Here is an 18289-nt window from a genome sequence, read left to right on the forward strand (position 1 = left end):
ATTTTTCATTACTCTCAAAAATACCACATGGTGATTTGATCATGTGGCCACTTCTAATAAGTATTTTGATCGCATCACATGTTTGGATGTGAAAACTTCAGGTGTTGGATCCATAATCATATTTAGGATCCATTCGTGCTCTAGAACTATTTGCAACTTTTGATACCAATTATTAAAGTTGGATCTTATAAATCAGTCTCTATCAAACAGTGAATGGAGCAACGGACATCTAGCCATAACTGAAAGAAAAATATAAGACCTCTATGTTTATGAATTGATTGAGCCTAAAGACTTGGACTTTAGTCTAAAGGTTCTCTCACTATTTTAATCGAATTGGTAGCCTCTACCTCCAATCTGAAAATTATCTTAATTTTTTAGTGGATATTAGAATCCACACAGACTGCATACAAGTCCGAGGATGGCTCGGTCAACCCATATACATTTATGGATAGATTTTCAACCAATTATTTCTCTAAATAATTTTTAGTAATTAATTTTGCCTCAGATTTCATTTCAGTAGATGATGGGCCTCCACTGAAAGTTTTGATTAGGTCAAACCATTAACATAAACCTACTCAGTTTTTCTAGCTAATAAATGATCAGACCCGAGGATGGCTCGATCAATCCAACCATCATCAGATAGTACAATAAAATCATCATATGATGAATGATAATTCCATCATTCAGAGAGAACACCAGACGGATGGCGGCTGCAATGTCCATCAAAAATAATAGATCCATTATCATTCACCTTAATGGGAGGCTATGATCTATTTATCCCCATAACTAGCTCATTTTATGGACCTAATAATTTAAAAAATTTAAGAATCAGTTTAGAGAAGAGATCAACCAATAAACCACAATCCTCCCACTGACTTCACTAAGTCATTGAATTGGATCAGGGTCATGTTGGTTGAAATGGCACCTAGATCAGTCACACTGATCAACCTTAATGACATGGGTCAACTCAAATCATTTAGTAGTCTAATCAAGATATAGTTCATCAAATTGGCCAGGTAAGTGAGATCGATAGGAGGGTTTGTTAAGCTTGCCTTAGACACCATCAAAATCATCAGATAGCTACTCCCAATTAAAAACCATCAGTCGAAATGCCAAACTTATCTTGGACACCAATTGGTTAATTAGTTTTGATTTTACCAATCTAATGATTCAGGTTCAACCACTGAGCTACAATCAAAGTCCATTTGGTCTAATCAAAGACATGGACTTGACCATCTACAACTATTGTATTGATTTTATAAAAATTATGATTTAATCTAATTCAATATTTGGTTAGATTTAATTAATTTTTTAGTTAATCTATTAACTCTTTGATTTTAACTTTAGGTCTAACCTAATTAAGAGGACCTCATTTGAGCTAACCCATACCCCCATGTTTTATGCGAATGACATTAGATCTTTAATTCATAATTCTAGATCTAATCGATTCTACCCTTAATTCTCAATTAAGTTCAGCATCAACATAGGTTTAGGTTATAGTTTGAAATAATTTCAACCTTTTATTTTGTAAATAATTTACAATAAATATTATATAAAAATTTTTTATTCTGAAACTGGATCGACTCAATCAACATTGAGCCGGCTACACAAAGAGACTGGGTCAACTCAGTTCAAAACTGAGTCAGCTCAATAATTTTGTGAGTACGATTCAAAAAGTTTAAATATAAAAAATCTTGCATAATTCTAAAATAAAATCAATCATAATACTTTTAGATCATATCTAAAATTTTTTATAATTTAAGATGTTATTTTTTTTATGATTAAAATAATTTTAATCACATAGATTAGATGTTTTACATTTCATACAACTTTGTATCACATACAACAAACTTAGGATTTCAAGATCTAAAATTTTATAGAAAATTAAGTTTTTTCTTTCACATTCTTCTTCATGGGATCTAATCACATAACACCCTACATGTCATAAGAGCAGCCCATCGAATGGGAGAAAAGGGCCTTTAAACTCTTCTTGCTCCTATGATCGGACGGCTTGGTAATCAACCCAATCCAAGTATTTGCTAATTAGATCATCTAATCTAATCACATATCATATATACTTGAATTTAGATTTAATCTAAATTATATTAGATCTGATTACAATCTTAGATCACATCTAAATCAGATCATAAACATCACATGCATAACATAAAATTAGATTTTATCAACGATCAGCATAAACTAGGATAACCTTTTCACTGTAAGGGATAAACCCTACAATAGGACAACCTTATGTTAGTTTGTGCGATCAATCATGAATTAAATTTAGATCAAAATATCATATATCAGATCTAAATAAAATTAAAATTCAGATTTAATATGCACATAAATCATGTCATAATGAATCTAGGCTATGATACCACTGTTGGGATGCGTAGATGATTTGATGCATGTATTTTAAAATTTTTTCAAAAAAATTATAGTGAAAGATAACTAAATTAATTAAATTAATCTAACATGCATATGATCTAATCATCAATTTAATTTACTCTAAGATCTATAACATGATATGTTGCATATAAAATCTAAAAAAAATACTGAAGATAAAATCAGCATGCATGCATGTGAGCAGTAGATCACATCTACTTCTAATTTGAGTTCGAAACTCGATATCTAAGCATAGGTCGATGATCATTACTGTTAAGAAGATGGTATAGAAGGTCTTGCTAGTTGCTCACAGCCGCACATGCGTCCGACCTCTATGAAAAATCCACTCGAAGCCCTGATCTGATTGATCCTCTCGGGAGTGTTAGCTCGCGTAAAGATCTTCTTCTCAGCTGAACTGGATCCTTCTTCAAATCTTTAAAATTTTTCAAAGATTGAAGATGAACTTCTAGAGGAGATGAAGAGGTAAAAGAAAGATAGAGAAAAAATAATTTTTTCTAATTTATTCCCTCTTTCCAAACTCAAAAGATCAAAAATTTGAAATTCAGGTTTTTACACACACCCTAAGAGAAAGGACCCTCCTCTCTATTTTTTACATTATGAACTATGTCCAAACTTCTAGCACATGAAGAACTCTCTTCTAGTATCTTACACACATAAAAGAAATCACAAAAGCCCCTTTTATAGGCATGTAAGGAGGTGGGGTGAAGAGTCTAGTGATCCTGGACTCTTACAGGATTCTGCTTCCATTCACAATTCTACATCCCAAAATATATCAAAAAAATATGGGATGCCCCTTCCCATATTTTTTCATAATAAATAGTTCTCCAACTTATCTCTCATAAAAAATCTCCTCAAAATATCGCACATATAAGAAGAAAAAAAATTATTGGCACGGAGAGATTGATCTGGATGAGAACAGATTCTCCTAATAAGGAATATTTTGACATCCAATTTTAGAACCTTCCTTTTATCTAAACCAAATTAAATTGGAACATGAGATAGATAAGGGAAAGAACTCCTTGGTGTGAAAAATCTCATGCAAAATAATTTTGTATGTAGAACTAAATCACATCTAGTTTAGCCTAAATAAAATATATGAAATCCAATCTAATTAGGTTCATAAATTTTTAATCAAATTCTAATCAAATTAAAAATTGATTGAACCAAAGTTCTGATCAAATTAGGGATAATTCTTCTTAGCAATTAGATCATCTCATAACCTAATCGGATCAAATCTAATTGAATCCAATTCAATTAGATTTTATTTAATCCTCTTTGCTCAATCAAATTGAGTAATCTAATTGTTAATTAATTCTTCATTAATTTACTAACACTTGATGAATTAATTTATTATAATTTTTACATAAGATTAACCATCAATCAAATTGATGATTAAGCCCTTAAATGATTCTTAATTGTTGATCAACCACATGATCAGTCAAAAACTTCTTTTGAGTGTGACCCCATAGGTTCGAATCTAAGCTGGTAGCACAGAAATATTTTTCTAAATCAATTGATATAACCATCTAGCAATAATAACTCAACGTTCAATAGATCGAATGATGGCGAAGCAACATTCAAGAACCTATTGGCGTATGGTTATCGTATAATTCATCCCTTTGATCCTAATATTCAAGGACGACCTAGGATTTAACTGTCAATCTTAGATAAGTCATCCATATTATATTTTAATCCTTTTTAAATCTATCACATGGATTATCAGAGTCTAAATTTTACTAAATTGAAATACACTAATGCATATCTTCTACTAATTCGGAGGGGTCAATCCCATCTTGACTCACACACCAACTTGACAAGTACTTGACTATACCTAAAAATTTTCTATCACTGAATTAAAAACTCAGTTAATCTGGTATCAAAGTATGGTGAGTTACTTGTAAGTCACCGTGGTAATCTCAGATCGGAGGAACATTATACCCATACCCTTCACGAGCTATCCTTGACAGTAGAGTGCTCTGCAGTTGGTCACGTTCAGTGATGATGTACCCCTCCATCTCACCTGCATACCTCCATACTATTTGGTTACAAGGATAACTAATATATATGGCACACAACGACCTACACTTGATGTCGCTGTCGTCCTAATAATAGCGTATCGTTTGATCACAAACCAGTTTAAGGACTGTGATAAATATTTTTTTATCAATCAAAGTAGTCTTAAGGACTTCATCACAATATAGGAGTTCACTAGAAAATATATCCATGTGATAAAAAATATCATATAACTTTTATTATTTATCAATTATATATATTTATAATTAGTACAATCGTCAAACGATTGACTTTAGGATATAATTTTCAACAAAAAATTCTTCTCATGGCTATTTTTATGAAAATAAAGCACCTTCAAGAAATTCATCATGACTATATTCATCTATAGATGTGTTAGATGTATGCCCTAGATGTCAGATTGGCTGACACATTCCTGTATAAATGTAAGGGCAAATTTATAATTTTGACTATAAATGAATAAAAGGATTATTCTACTATCACATTGTGTACATTATGTCTGTGATACATCCTTTGAGTTAGTAGGAATGTTAATTCATATTTTAAAAATTAAAAATTTAAGGCATGAATTTACATAACTAACTCATAAACAGCTCCTGACCATAGGATCATCACGAGGATGGTGATCGATCCGGAAGGTTGGTGTACGATCGCTTTCTTAAGATAGATGTGTATTGAGTCTACGGTGTAGAGACACCAAAGTGAGAGTACAGGTATTCATTGAGAATGAGAATACTGAGCATGACCACCTTGAGCAGTCATAAGGAAGTCTACCTTCTCATCGATGACTAGCTCGATGCTGCAGCTGTGTGTCTAGTTTTTTGACCTGAGGTACATCGATAGTTCACCTTGAGTGTGTTATAGTTTGACTACACTATAACTCAATCTTCTAGCCATTCAAATTCTGAGGTGTATGTTGGTTGTAGCATATTCATTGTAGGAACCAGATCGCACCAAGAAGGGATCAATCAACCTCGGTAGATGAGAGAAGTAGTCCTATGATGATCGAAAGATCGAGTCTTTAAGCCCATGGCCATGGCAGAGTGAAATAATGAAAAAAGTTTTTCATTAAGGTTTCACATCGAACTCGGATCAATCGATTGATTCATATGACTGATGTTGGATTTGACGAGTTCACCTTAACCCTAATTCAGTCGAAACTTATGATAGAAGAACTCAATCACACAGGTAGCTGCACCTAGAGGTTTGTCTTTATTTCTGATGGGTTGCCATCATATACTACTAGGTGTCACTGTAGATTTTGGGAGCAATTAGAATGATCTTGATGATCGATCATTCTAATTGTCTGAATCAGAAGAGTTCTGATCCATCGAAAGGAGTTTCGATGATGTCGATGATGAGATCATGACATGTCTCATTATCATACAGAAATAACCTAACTAGATCACACAAATAAGAGTTAGAGTCTGGATGTCATCAATTGAGCTAGCCCAGTTCGATTGATTTGGATTTGATCCAATTAGGTTCAAGAAAATCGTGCTAGCACACGATTGAGCCTAACTTTTTCTTCGTGTAATCTTTTCTATCTCGACTGAGCCAAATGTGATTTGACTCACCCAGAGAACCTTGAGAAGGTTTCTCATAGTCTGACTGGAGCCAATCTAGCTCAAAAAAAATTTCTCTTAATTCATGAGATGAATTTAAGACAACACTGCTAATTCCTATCACCTGCATTTTCATTTTAGGACATTGGTCAAACGTTGACCCATGGACCTTGGATTGAAGGCACTTGGCAAGAGGTCATTGGAGAGTTTTATGGAGTGTCCACTTGCTAAATTAGGCCTAAAGTGGTGTCATATTCAGATTGGGCGTGCACCCCAGTGGATAAGGATAGAGTCCCATGAGATGAGGACTCTGATCCCTTGATCAACTTGGACTGTTGGGCACAAATCTCACTGTGCTTATCCAGTTTGGTGCCAACAGTAGGAGGGATTGTGGAGATTTTTATCTAATATGGTCAGATGACATCACTCCACCAATCAAATTTTTTCCAAAATTAATTAAATTTTTTGATTAGTCGAATGATGTGGCACTGCATGGCGCAGCAGGGTCTATTTAAATCCTGTTTGCGCCTAGGGTTGAGAGACTCTATGCAATAACCAGCAAAAGTCTGAATTCTCTCCACTTCTCTATACCCCCTCTGCTCCTTCCCTCCCCTCTTCACATCCAAGAGGTTGGGCATCCATCTGGTGCTTGTCCAAGGCATGGTGGCTTTCTGATTAGAAGGCTGCAGAGATTTATCGAGAAGCTGCTGCTCCAGCTTCAGAAGATCTTTTGAAGATCTTCCAGATTAGATCCAGATCTAATTTTTGGAGCAAAGATTTGTGAGGAGAAGATGATCTAGATTCTACTCGAGTGGATATTGGTAGAGGCCAGAAACTGTGTGGCTATTTTAGAACCTCGGGCATTGCTGCGATCATCTACAGGGTAATCTAGTTACCCTAGAGGTATTTCTCTATTCCTCATATTTTTAGATTTAATTTTAGATTTAATATCAGATAATAAAAATTAAATCTAATAGATTTTAGATCTAAAATATCATAGGATAATTTTTTTTAAAATATTCCACCCCAGATCTCATGAGATCTGAAAGATCCTACAAGGAAAAAGCCGATTTTTCCTTCAACTGGTATCAGAGCCAGGTTGATGACTCTATTTTAGATCTAATTTAGATCTAATTTTTATTTTTATTTATTTGATATTAATAGATTTTAGATGTCACATCAGATATGATAGGATTTGAAATCAAAAAAATTTAAAATTAAATCTAAGTAGATCTAACATGTATGAGATGCATGACTAGACTAGGAGTAGTTTGATCTATGAATAGTCTTATAGTTTTATATTTTAATATGATTAAAATATAAATTAAATTTAATTTATTCTCTATTTTTTTGATATTATAAATATTATATTTAGATCAAAAAATAAAAAATAAAATTTTAATTAATACATAAGATTGATCTGTTGCATGCCTAGACTAGTTGTAGAATTATTCTAGTAACTGTCTAGAATAGATTTTATATTGAATAGTTTAATTTAAATCTTATTTTTCAGATGTTATATATGATGTATCAGATTTGAAAGTATGCTAATTAGATCAGATTTTAATACATGAGATGTATGCAAAGCATGTATAAGTTAGATATGAAATTATATATGTGATATGTAACTTAGATCTAACTAGTTTTGTAGTTAAATTAATATTTCTGATTAAGGTGTTCCTCATGGCCGTCCGGTCATAAGAATAAAGTAGGGTTTAAGATCCTCTCCTCCCATTCATTGGGGTGTTCTTATGGCATGTAGGGGTGCTGCGCATTCATCTTTAATCAGAAATTAAATTTATTTTTTTACAAAATCCTAGATCCTGAAATCTAAGATTTATTTACATATTTTGTTTATGAATCCAAGACTTAATTAATGAATTAAGCTTATAAAATTAAATTAGATCTAAAATTGAAAATTTCAGATCTAAGTCATTTTCATAAAATTGGGTTCGAACTTGGGTAGCTCATATAGGTCTAACGGTTGATCAAACCGAATCAAAAGTTAGTTAGGTGGGATCATAAAAGCTAATAATTGACCAGCCTAATAGGATTAAGTCTAGGTCAAGGTCGAATCACATTTAGATGTGACTCGATCAAGTTAAGACCTAATTTGGCTTAGTGGTTAGAGCCTGGATTGTAGACTAACCCAATTGATTCTGGTTCGACAATTTGATATCTAAGATAAGTTGGACAGATACGACTGACTAGTTTTTAATTAGGAGCTACTTGATTGGAATGTATTCTTGTCAAGTTAATGGCATATCCCTCCCACCGGTCTCACTTACCTGGCCATATGTGTCGATCCAGTTCTGATTTGAGGTGGCTAACAATTCGAGCTAACCCATCCACTAGGTTAGTCATAATTGTTATGACTATATCAAGTCAAGTTTAATGAGACCTAAATCAAATCTTCCTAAGAAAATATTAAGTCTAAGGTCTTCCACCATTATGGATGTGCGGGCCCTTCCCAGGGTTGATTGTTCTCGACTGGTTACAGTGGCTCAGTTGCACCGAGAAGATGCAACCATGTTCATTAGGCATTGGATGCTATGGATTAGAGGATGGGTTGTGCTCAATATTTTGGATACGGTGAGGGACCCAATCAGGAATCTAATTCGTGCAAATGGTGGGTCTGACTTAACTAAGGATTGGAGCAATATTCCGGGCACGATGAGCTTCATGAACTAGAGACCAAGTTTTGGGTGCACCATGATTAGAAATCATTGGACAAGAGTTGTCCACTCATCGGTTAATCCATCACCAATAACTGTTAAGTGAGGTGGTGAGCCAGTCGGTGAGAACGCACCACCCACTAGAAATCACTAATCATGGAGATTTTCACATCTCTACCTAGGGAGTGTAGGGATCTAAAAAAATAGTGAGAGCCTAATTTGTTTAAAAATGAAATCTCTAAACAAATTGGTTAAGTCTGATTACAAAATCTAACTAAAAAATTTTGACTCTCTATAGAAAACATGTCTGCGTCCAACCTCCTGACCAAAATACTAGACACTCACAGATTGACTGGATCTAATTTCAAAGACTAGTTGAGGAACTACAGAATTATTATGGGTTCCAAGAAACTGACTCATATCTTGGATCAGGACCCACCTACCATACCAGCACGTCTGACTACTGAACAGAGAGCATCTTTGAAAAAGTGGATGGATGACGATAACAAAGTCAGGTACTACATGTTGGGTGCTATGTCTGATGACTTGCAATGCCAGCATGAGAATATTATGACTACCCACCAAATGTTGGCTCACCTACAAGAGTTGTTTGGTGAACAAATTGCGTAGCCAAGTATCAAGTTTGCCAAAGACTTTTTAAGGCTAAAATGCATGATGGGCAGTTAGTCCAAGATCATTGTTTGTCAATGATCAAGGACCTTGAGGAGCTTGAGAAGCTCGGTGTCATCTTAGATAGGGATTTTCATATTGATGTGATCCTTCAATCCTTGTCTGATGCATATGGTCAGTTCATCATGAACTTTCATATACATAAGATGCAGTGTACCTTGGCTGAGTTAATGAACATATTGGTTACGACTGAGCTTTCTTTGAAGGGTTCAAAAGGCTCAGTCCTCATTGTGGAGCGGATTTCTTCCAAGAAAAAGTCTTTTGAAAAGAAGAAGAATTCTGCGAAGAAGCAGAAGGTGGATGAGAAGAAGAAGAAGACGGAATCGAAGAAGAAGGCTGCTGAAAAAGAAAATATTTCCACTGTAATTCAGATAGCCATTGGAAGTGAAACTATTAGATGTGTGCCCTAGATGCCAGATTGGCTGACACATTCCTGTACAAATCTAAGGGCAAATTTATAATTTTGACTATAAATCAATAAATGGGTTATTCTTCTATCACATTGTGTACATTGTGTCTGTGATACATTTTTTGAGTTAGTAGGAATATCAATTCATATTTTTAAGAGTTAAAAATTTAAGGCATGAATTTACATAACTAACTCATAAACAGCTCCTGACCATAGGATCATCACGAGGATGGTGATCGATCCAGAAGGTTGGTGTACGATTGCTTTCTTGAGGTAGATGTGTCTTGAGTCTACGGTGTGGAGACATCAAAATGAGAGTACAGGCATTCATTGAGAACGAGAGTACTGAGCGTGACTATATCGAGCAGTCATAAAGAAGTCTACCTTCTCGTCGATGACTAGCTCGATGCTGCAGTTATGTGTCTAGTTCTTTGATCTGAGATGCATCGACAGTTCACCTTGAGTGTGTTATAGTTTGATTACACCATAACTCAGTCTCCTAGCCATTCAAAATCTGAGGTGTATGTTGGCTGTAGCATATTCATTGTAGGAACTAGATCGCACCAAAATGGGATCTATCAACCTCGGTAGATGAGAGGAGTAGTCCAATGATGATCAAAAGATCGAGTCTTTAAGCCTATGGCCATGCAGAGTGAAATAATAAAAAAAGATTTTTCATTGGGGTTTCACATCGGACTCGGATCGATCGATTGATTCATATGACTGATGTTGGGTTTGACGAGTTCACCTTAACCCTAATTCAGTCGGGATCATGATAGAAGAACTCAATCACATAGGTAGCTGCATCGAGAGATTCATCTTTAGTTCTGATGGATTGCCACCATATACTGCTAGATGTCACTGATGGATTTTGGGAGCAATTAGAATGATCTTGATGATCGATCATTCTAATTGTCTGAATCAGAAGAGTTCTGATCCATCGAAAGGAGTTTCGATGATGTCGATGATGAGATCATGACATGTCTCATTACCATACAAAATTGAATCTAATTGGGTCACACAAACAAGGGTTAGGGTCTGGATGTCATCAATTGGGCTAACCCAATTGATTTGGATTGGATCCAATTAGGTTCAAGGAAATCGTGCTAGCACTCGATTGAGCTTAACTTTCTCCTCGTGTAATCTTTTCTATCTCTACTGAGCCAAATATGATTTGACTCATCCAGAGAACTTTGAAAAGATTTCTCTCAGTCTAAATGAAGCTTGTCCAGCTCCAAAAAGTCTTGTCTTAATTCATGAGATGAATTTAAGACAACACCTGCTAATTCCTGTCACCTGTCATTTTTATTTTAGGACATCTGTCAAATATTGACATATGGGTCTTAAACTGAAGAGAGCTCATTGGAGGATTTTTGTGGAGTGTCCATATGCCAAATTCACATTAAATTGGGCACCATAATCAGATTATGGTGTGAGCCCAATTGGATTAAGTGGGCGCCCCAAGTGGATAAGGATTGGAGAGACTTGATAAGATTGGACTCCTTGGTGCCAACTCTCTTTGTGCTTATCCAATGTTGGCACCAACTTTTGGAGATAAGGTGGGGTTCTTATCTGATGTGATCAGATGAATCACTCCATCAATCAAAATTTTTTAAATTTTATTAGAATTTTTTGATTGACCGAATGATGTGGATGGAGCTCAATTGTTGGGTGCCAACATACTTTAGATCAAGCCTTTATTGTGCTATTTAATTTGATTAAATTGGGTGCACAATGTGTGAAAGAATTAGAGAGTCCACACCTCCTAAAATCTGATTTTGGGGCATGGGCTATTGGATAGCACGAGAAGGGTGCATGCTAATCTCCTTATGGCGTGAGGAATCTTGGAGGGTCAATAGTTGGTGCCTCATCCCCTTTCCTTAAAGATAAGGACTAATTAATAGGTTTAAGGCTTTAAAAGAAAAAGTCCTAATGCGATTAGGAATTCTCTTTAAATAAAGATTGGAGTTTGGTTTGGACTCCAATTCAAAGCCTATTTAAAGGGACCTCCTCTTAGCCTTATGAGATCATAACCAAGCTTCAAACTAGCCCCTCCAAGTCTCCATGCCTCTCTTTTCTTCCTCTCTTCTTCCAACGCCCAAGGGTGGGATGCCCAAAGGCTCTACACGCCCAAGGTGTTGGGCGGTCCTTCTCCATGCCACATCCTTTGGTGGCTGATCATTCTTCATCAAGAGGAGTAAAGGAAGAGGAAAATATTGATCAAGGAGTTAATTAAGAGGTCCAAAGACTGATCAAGCATTGATCAATTGCATGTGAAGAAATCAAGAAGATCAATCCATCTTGTTCCCACGAGGATATCCGTAGAGGCCGGGTGTTTGCATGGCTAAAGTTGAATCTATTCTTCTTCTAGATCTAAGGTTGAAGAAAGAAAAAACGAAATAGGTATGTGATCCGATCATATAATTTTATTTTCAGATTAAAAATAGCATATTTATTTTCAGCATATGTACTAGATCTTTAGATGCTTTGATCACATGTATATATGCTTAGATTAAAAGAAATTTTGATCTATTATTCCACTGCATTCTTATTTAAAAAGGGTTTTGAAATATGCATACACCATATCAAATTTCAACAAGTTTGACACGATTCCATACTCATAAATATATTCGAGATGCAGGATGATCGAAGGATTGCATTACATAGTAACTTGCCACTGAAAGATATATTTGGTATTTTTATCAAATTTCATATCTTGTGGATAGTCATAATACATTACTAAATATCAATCTTGACTTATAGATTTGATCAAATTAAATGATTTAATTTGATCGCCAATTAGATAGGATTCTAATTGTTGAACTTAGGTTAGCTCATTTTGGACCTAAATCGATTAGAGGGGTTCTAATCAAATATGGTCAACTTGTACCTAAACCTACTACTGGCTAGATGTAGAACCTAATGGGTCATACATAAAAGAGACTAATCAAGGATCTAATTGGATTAGATGGAGTTTGCAGGATTAATATGCTAGCACATGTTGCAAACCTAGCTCCTAAAATTAAATCGATTTCGATTTTGGTCCTGATTTGGACTGAATTGAGTTAATTAGACTCATGATTTGATTGGGTCAAATTTAGGTTAGCCAAATGATGGCACCTAATTGAATTCCTCCTATTTGGTTTGGCTTAAATGGTTTGGGTCAACCTAGTTTTGGTGCAATGAATGGGTATGGACTAAAGAGTCCATATGGTTATGGACTCATAACCATAAAGTGCATGCCATTTATCTTCTAATTTTTTCCATGCCTAAGAGCAGATTGGCACCATGGATTGTGGCCCTTGGATGGTTATGAAGTGGTGATCAGGGGTGGAGAAGAGTGGCGCCAAAGCGAAGCACCGCAACTCTTCAAAAAACTTTGATGAAAATCATCGATGTTTTATTTCTGCGCCAAGCCATGAAGAGTCCTAAAAGAAGGCACCTCTTCACAAAATATCAGATTAAATGGTGTGGATAAATATCAAAAAATAGGAAGGGGCATGGGGAATGGGTGGCACCGGTTGGATAAGCACCTCTACGCTAATTATAAATAGCGTGCAAGTCTCCGATGTTTTCATTCCAAGCCTGATCTCTTCTTTCTTACATTCTCTCCATATTGTCCAATTAGTCTCTTTCTTCTCTTATTAGGACAAGTCCAAAAATAGTAAGAACAAGTCTGATTTTAGGATAAAAGTTTAGGAAGAGAATTAAGAAAGATAAGGAGATAAAAAAGGTTGAGAAAGGGTAGCCAAGGGAGGAGGAAGTGCAGGCAAACACCAGAAGAGTATTGTGCTACCCAAATTAGCCAAGAGAGATATTAAGAAGCTTGTATCTTATCAAGATCCTGTGGGGATCACCGTTGGAGGACAAACGCTTAGACGTCTTGTGAAAATAATCATCACCAAATCAGATTATAATAGGTATGCATCCTATAACTTCTCTTAGATCATGTTTTGATTGCTATTATCAAGGTGACTTGGACATTAAGGTTTTGGTGCATTAGGTATTTTGAATAAAAAATTTTAAACACCTAGATATTCTACTATGCCATCAAAACCCAACAATTTGAAGGGAGTGCATGGGAGTCTCCCATCAACCTTTTTCGATATGACGGTCACAGTAGGAGTTGGAGGAAGCATGGGTCGGTGGCTTGCTATTGGAGATAGGGATCGGCAACAAATCCATAGGTTGGGTGCCAATGTGGGGATTGGCGTTCAAAGCTTGGATCAGTATCTAATGCTTGGAGAGTGAGATGTATGCCTGAGAAAACAATCTGACTGACACATTGTATTCTTTCTAGGACATAAATTTATAATTGATTTATTTATTTATTAATAAAATTGAATATTTTATATCCATTCTTATATTATGTGTCCTTGAATCGTCTAAGAAATTAATAAGATGATGATGTATATTCTCACTGTTGGAATTCAAGATTTGAAGCATGCATATGTATTTCAAAACTTAATTTTTAAACACCACAGTGAAGAATAAGATTAAAATAATTTTAATCTAAATTTTCATGCATAAAAATATAAAACCACATGGATCTATTTGATATGCTGAATTGATATATGCTGGAATTTAGATTGTGATCAAATCACATACCTATTTCGTAATCTCTTTCTTCAAAACTAGATCTGAAAGAAACGAGGCTCTCTGTTAGCCGCACAAGTATTTGGCCTCTACAAGTATCTACTCGAGATCAGCCTGGAACAGCCCTCTATAATCTGAATTTTGAATCTCCAAAATTTAGCCTGCTGAATCTGAACGAAGCCTGGATCGCGATCAACACTTGATCTTTCTCCTTGATCTTCTTCTTCTCCTCTTCTCTAGAGTTTTTTCTTGCTATGTGCTCCTACCAGATACTAAAAATCAGCAAGGAAGAAGCACCCAAACTCCTTTGGATATGGAACACATTGGGACGCGCATCCCAAGGGAAGGGCATGTAGAACGCCTAAGAAAAAAGAAAGGGGGAGGAAGAGAGGGCATGGGGAGAGCTTTGAGTGTGAGAGGCTGCTGGTTTTGATGCTCTAGGGATCTTAGGAGAGGTCCCTTTAAATAGACATAAGGATTGAATCCTATTCAATCTCATAATACAAGTCCTACTTGCATTAGGATTCCTATTAACTTAAGTTATCCAACTTACATTAGGAAACCCATTAGGTGCCAACTATTAGAGCCCTTGCACCCATAATTAGACACCCTCTTTTACACCCAAGAGACATCCCATATGGAAACCAAAAGTCCTCTAATCAATGGACATGTCCAAATTGATCAAATCAAGGTGGCACTCCATAATAACTATCAAGAAGATTCATAAGAAACTTGCACCCTTAATTTATGTGATCCATAACCTTAGACACCCAACAATTAGAGTCTCATAAATCTTATTCATGTAGGTTATTAGCAGGTAATTAAGTTAAAATTATCTTATCAAATAAGTAATATTAATGGAAAGAGAAATTGGATCCAACCATGTGCTAGCAAGGTTATCATGAACCCAATGGATTTTTCTAAATCCAATTGACACTTCATAAGCTTATTTTTTATTTCAAGCCTAATTTCTTTGTTGTGTGACCTCATAAGTTCAATTCTATCTGGTAGTGAGATATACAATGATCTTTATCATCGTATCATTGAAACTCTTTTCAGTGGATCGGAATAATTTTACTCTAACTCAACAAGGATTGTCGATCCAGAACAATCCTAGTGAGCTCTCACAATCTACTAGTGACACCTAGCAGTATGTAGTGGCAACCCAATAGAACTGAAATGAACCTCTAATGTAGTTAATGTGTGATTCAGTCCCTCTATCGTGAGTTCCGACTAGATGGTAGGTCATGGATAAATCGTCCAACCTCAACATCGGTCATATGATAGATTCAATCAGCTTAAGTCTATATGTGATTCTATAAAAATTCTTTTCCATCAATCACACTGCTATGGGCATAGACTTAAAGACTCAGCCTCTTAAATCTTATAAGACTACTTCTTCTGCTAGGGTCGATAGATCCCATCTTGATGCACACCCCACCCCTACAGTGGACCAACTGTCGCCAACATCTACTATAAGGGCTCCTTGAGATTCATGTTGATGTGTCAGTCAAACTCCAGTAGCCTCACTGCGAGCAGTAGTATCATCTCAGGTCAAAGATTAGTCATACAACTACAGCATCGAGAAAGTCAGTAACGAGTGAGCAGATATCCATGTGACTTCTCATATTGGTCACGCTCAGTGCTAGTTGTCCTCTAACAACCACTTGCACTCTCACTCCAATATCTCTATACTGCAGACTCGAGATCCATCTGTCTGAAAGAAGCGATCTGTACACTGATCTATCTAGATCAATCACCATCCCCATGATGATCCTATGACTAGAAGTAATTTAGGAATCAACCATCAATGACATATGCCTCAAATTTCAACTCTTTAAGAATATGTGTCATCATCTTGTTAATTCCTTGGATGATTCATGGACACATAGACATGAATGGTAATATAACTACCCAATAAGTATAAAATCATGTCCTAGAAATATGAAATGTGTCAGCCAAGATTGACTTCTAGGGCATACATCCAACAATCTCCCACTGTACTAAAGTCAATCTGCCATATACCAAGCCCTATCTTCACAAGACAAGCTATAGTCTTAGGCTAGCCAATTGACTTACCAGTGGATCATCCACGTCACATGTGAGTTTGCTCTCTACACCTCTATATATTTCTACTTGAGGTAGTCGCGTGTTCTGCTGTTCTATGTGTTTGGATATCTGGTGAGACCTAGGCTTCTTAGCAAAAGCTATGGTGCCATTGTCTTTGCAGTATAGTGTCACAGCATCTGATGTATGATAACTAATTCTATAATTAACATTACAACCAGAATGTATCCTATACATCTACAGTATACTCAGCTTTCATTGATCGATTATTTGGAATCCTTCCAAGATATCGACATAGAAATACATCCATGATATAGACATTCTACCATCAACATCAGACATAAAGTTTGAATTAGTATATCCTCCCACTCTTAGCTTTGATCCTTCTCTGAACATGTCATCAGTTCTTCTTAAGAGCTTAAGGATATTTTCACAGCAATTCAGCGCTCACAACCTGGATACAACTGATATCTACTTGTGACAATCATGGTATAATCAGTTCAAGTACTTTATGGCATATGACTATGTTCGAGATGATAGCAGACCCCTCTCCAAGATTTTTATGCTGAACGCTTTCAGCATCCGATCTCTGTACTTTATCTGTGAAAATAATGCATCCAATTGCATCTATCTCTATAGATTTTTAGGATGTTCACTTTATGTCTTTCATGAAGAAATCTATATTCAATCATATTTTATTCGATGTCAATATTGGACACTCCTACTGACCCTTTTGAAACCATAATTTCTCATATCTGATCAAACAATTTGATCATATCATTGAAATAAATATTCCAACTCCAAGGGTATTGTGGTCACCTATCACAAGAATGAAATTCATAGGCTATTTCATATAAAAACCTTCAAAAGATCTCTACTCAGAAAAGCTATTTCACATCCTTTCTTGGAGTCGATATCTCACATCGCCTCATTGTAGGTTCTGGGATCATCTCTATGTTTTCTATCTCTTATGAGAAATGATTTTCTCTACATCTTATGTTAAGCATACTCAAGTACCTTTCGAGAGAATTGGAGATCCTACTATGTGTATGAGGTGGAGGAGGAATACACGTCTACTGGCTCATGATTAATATGTTCTTAAGGTCCCAAGGCTTCCTGCTCTTCAGAGACATTCTCTTAGAGCTTAACTTTCCTCCCACTACTTCATCTTGATTAAATAGTTTTTCAAAAAGATAGCATTGAGTCACAATCACATTATAATCCCATCAAAAAGTAATGTCCCAAACTCTTTTAGGAAGAGCTTTATAGACCTATCCTCTATATATCCATCTGCTGTCCTAGACACAGACTAGACATCCTTGAATCTCAAAATAATCAAGATTCAGTTCTCACCATGTCATATCTTATATGGTGTGGTAGTAACAGATTTAGAGAGAATCAATTTCATAGAAATAAAGCATGTCCTTAAAGAAATATAAATAAATCAGTGAATTTTATTATGGACCAGATCATATCTCATATAGTCCCGTGACTCTTCTTATCTCATTGAGCTGAGATTTACTAAGAGGGGTCCAATATGAAATAATATCATTTTATAAGATAATCAAAAAAAAAATTTCAATGATATTGCATCCTCGATCCATTGAAGTATCTTCAAAATTTTTTGATTTGTTTATCTACTTACATCTGAATTTTTTGAACTTTTCAAAAATTTCAGATTTGTATCTCATATACAAAGTAAAGACAACTCCTTGGTTAGCACATCACATAGGCTACACACATCAAATATGTACAAAGATAAGTATTTCAGTGATCCTTTTTCTCTTATCTCACAAGAGTAGCTTGATCATATTTCCTCAAAGAGATGATGCACAAACTAGATTTGACTC

The sequence above is a fragment of the Elaeis guineensis genome, unplaced genomic scaffold (genome assembly GCF_000442705.2).
Source record: "Elaeis guineensis isolate ETL-2024a unplaced genomic scaffold, EG11 Super_Scaffold_31900, whole genome shotgun sequence".
In the NCBI taxonomy this organism is placed as follows: domain Eukaryota; kingdom Viridiplantae; phylum Streptophyta; class Magnoliopsida; order Arecales; family Arecaceae; genus Elaeis; species Elaeis guineensis.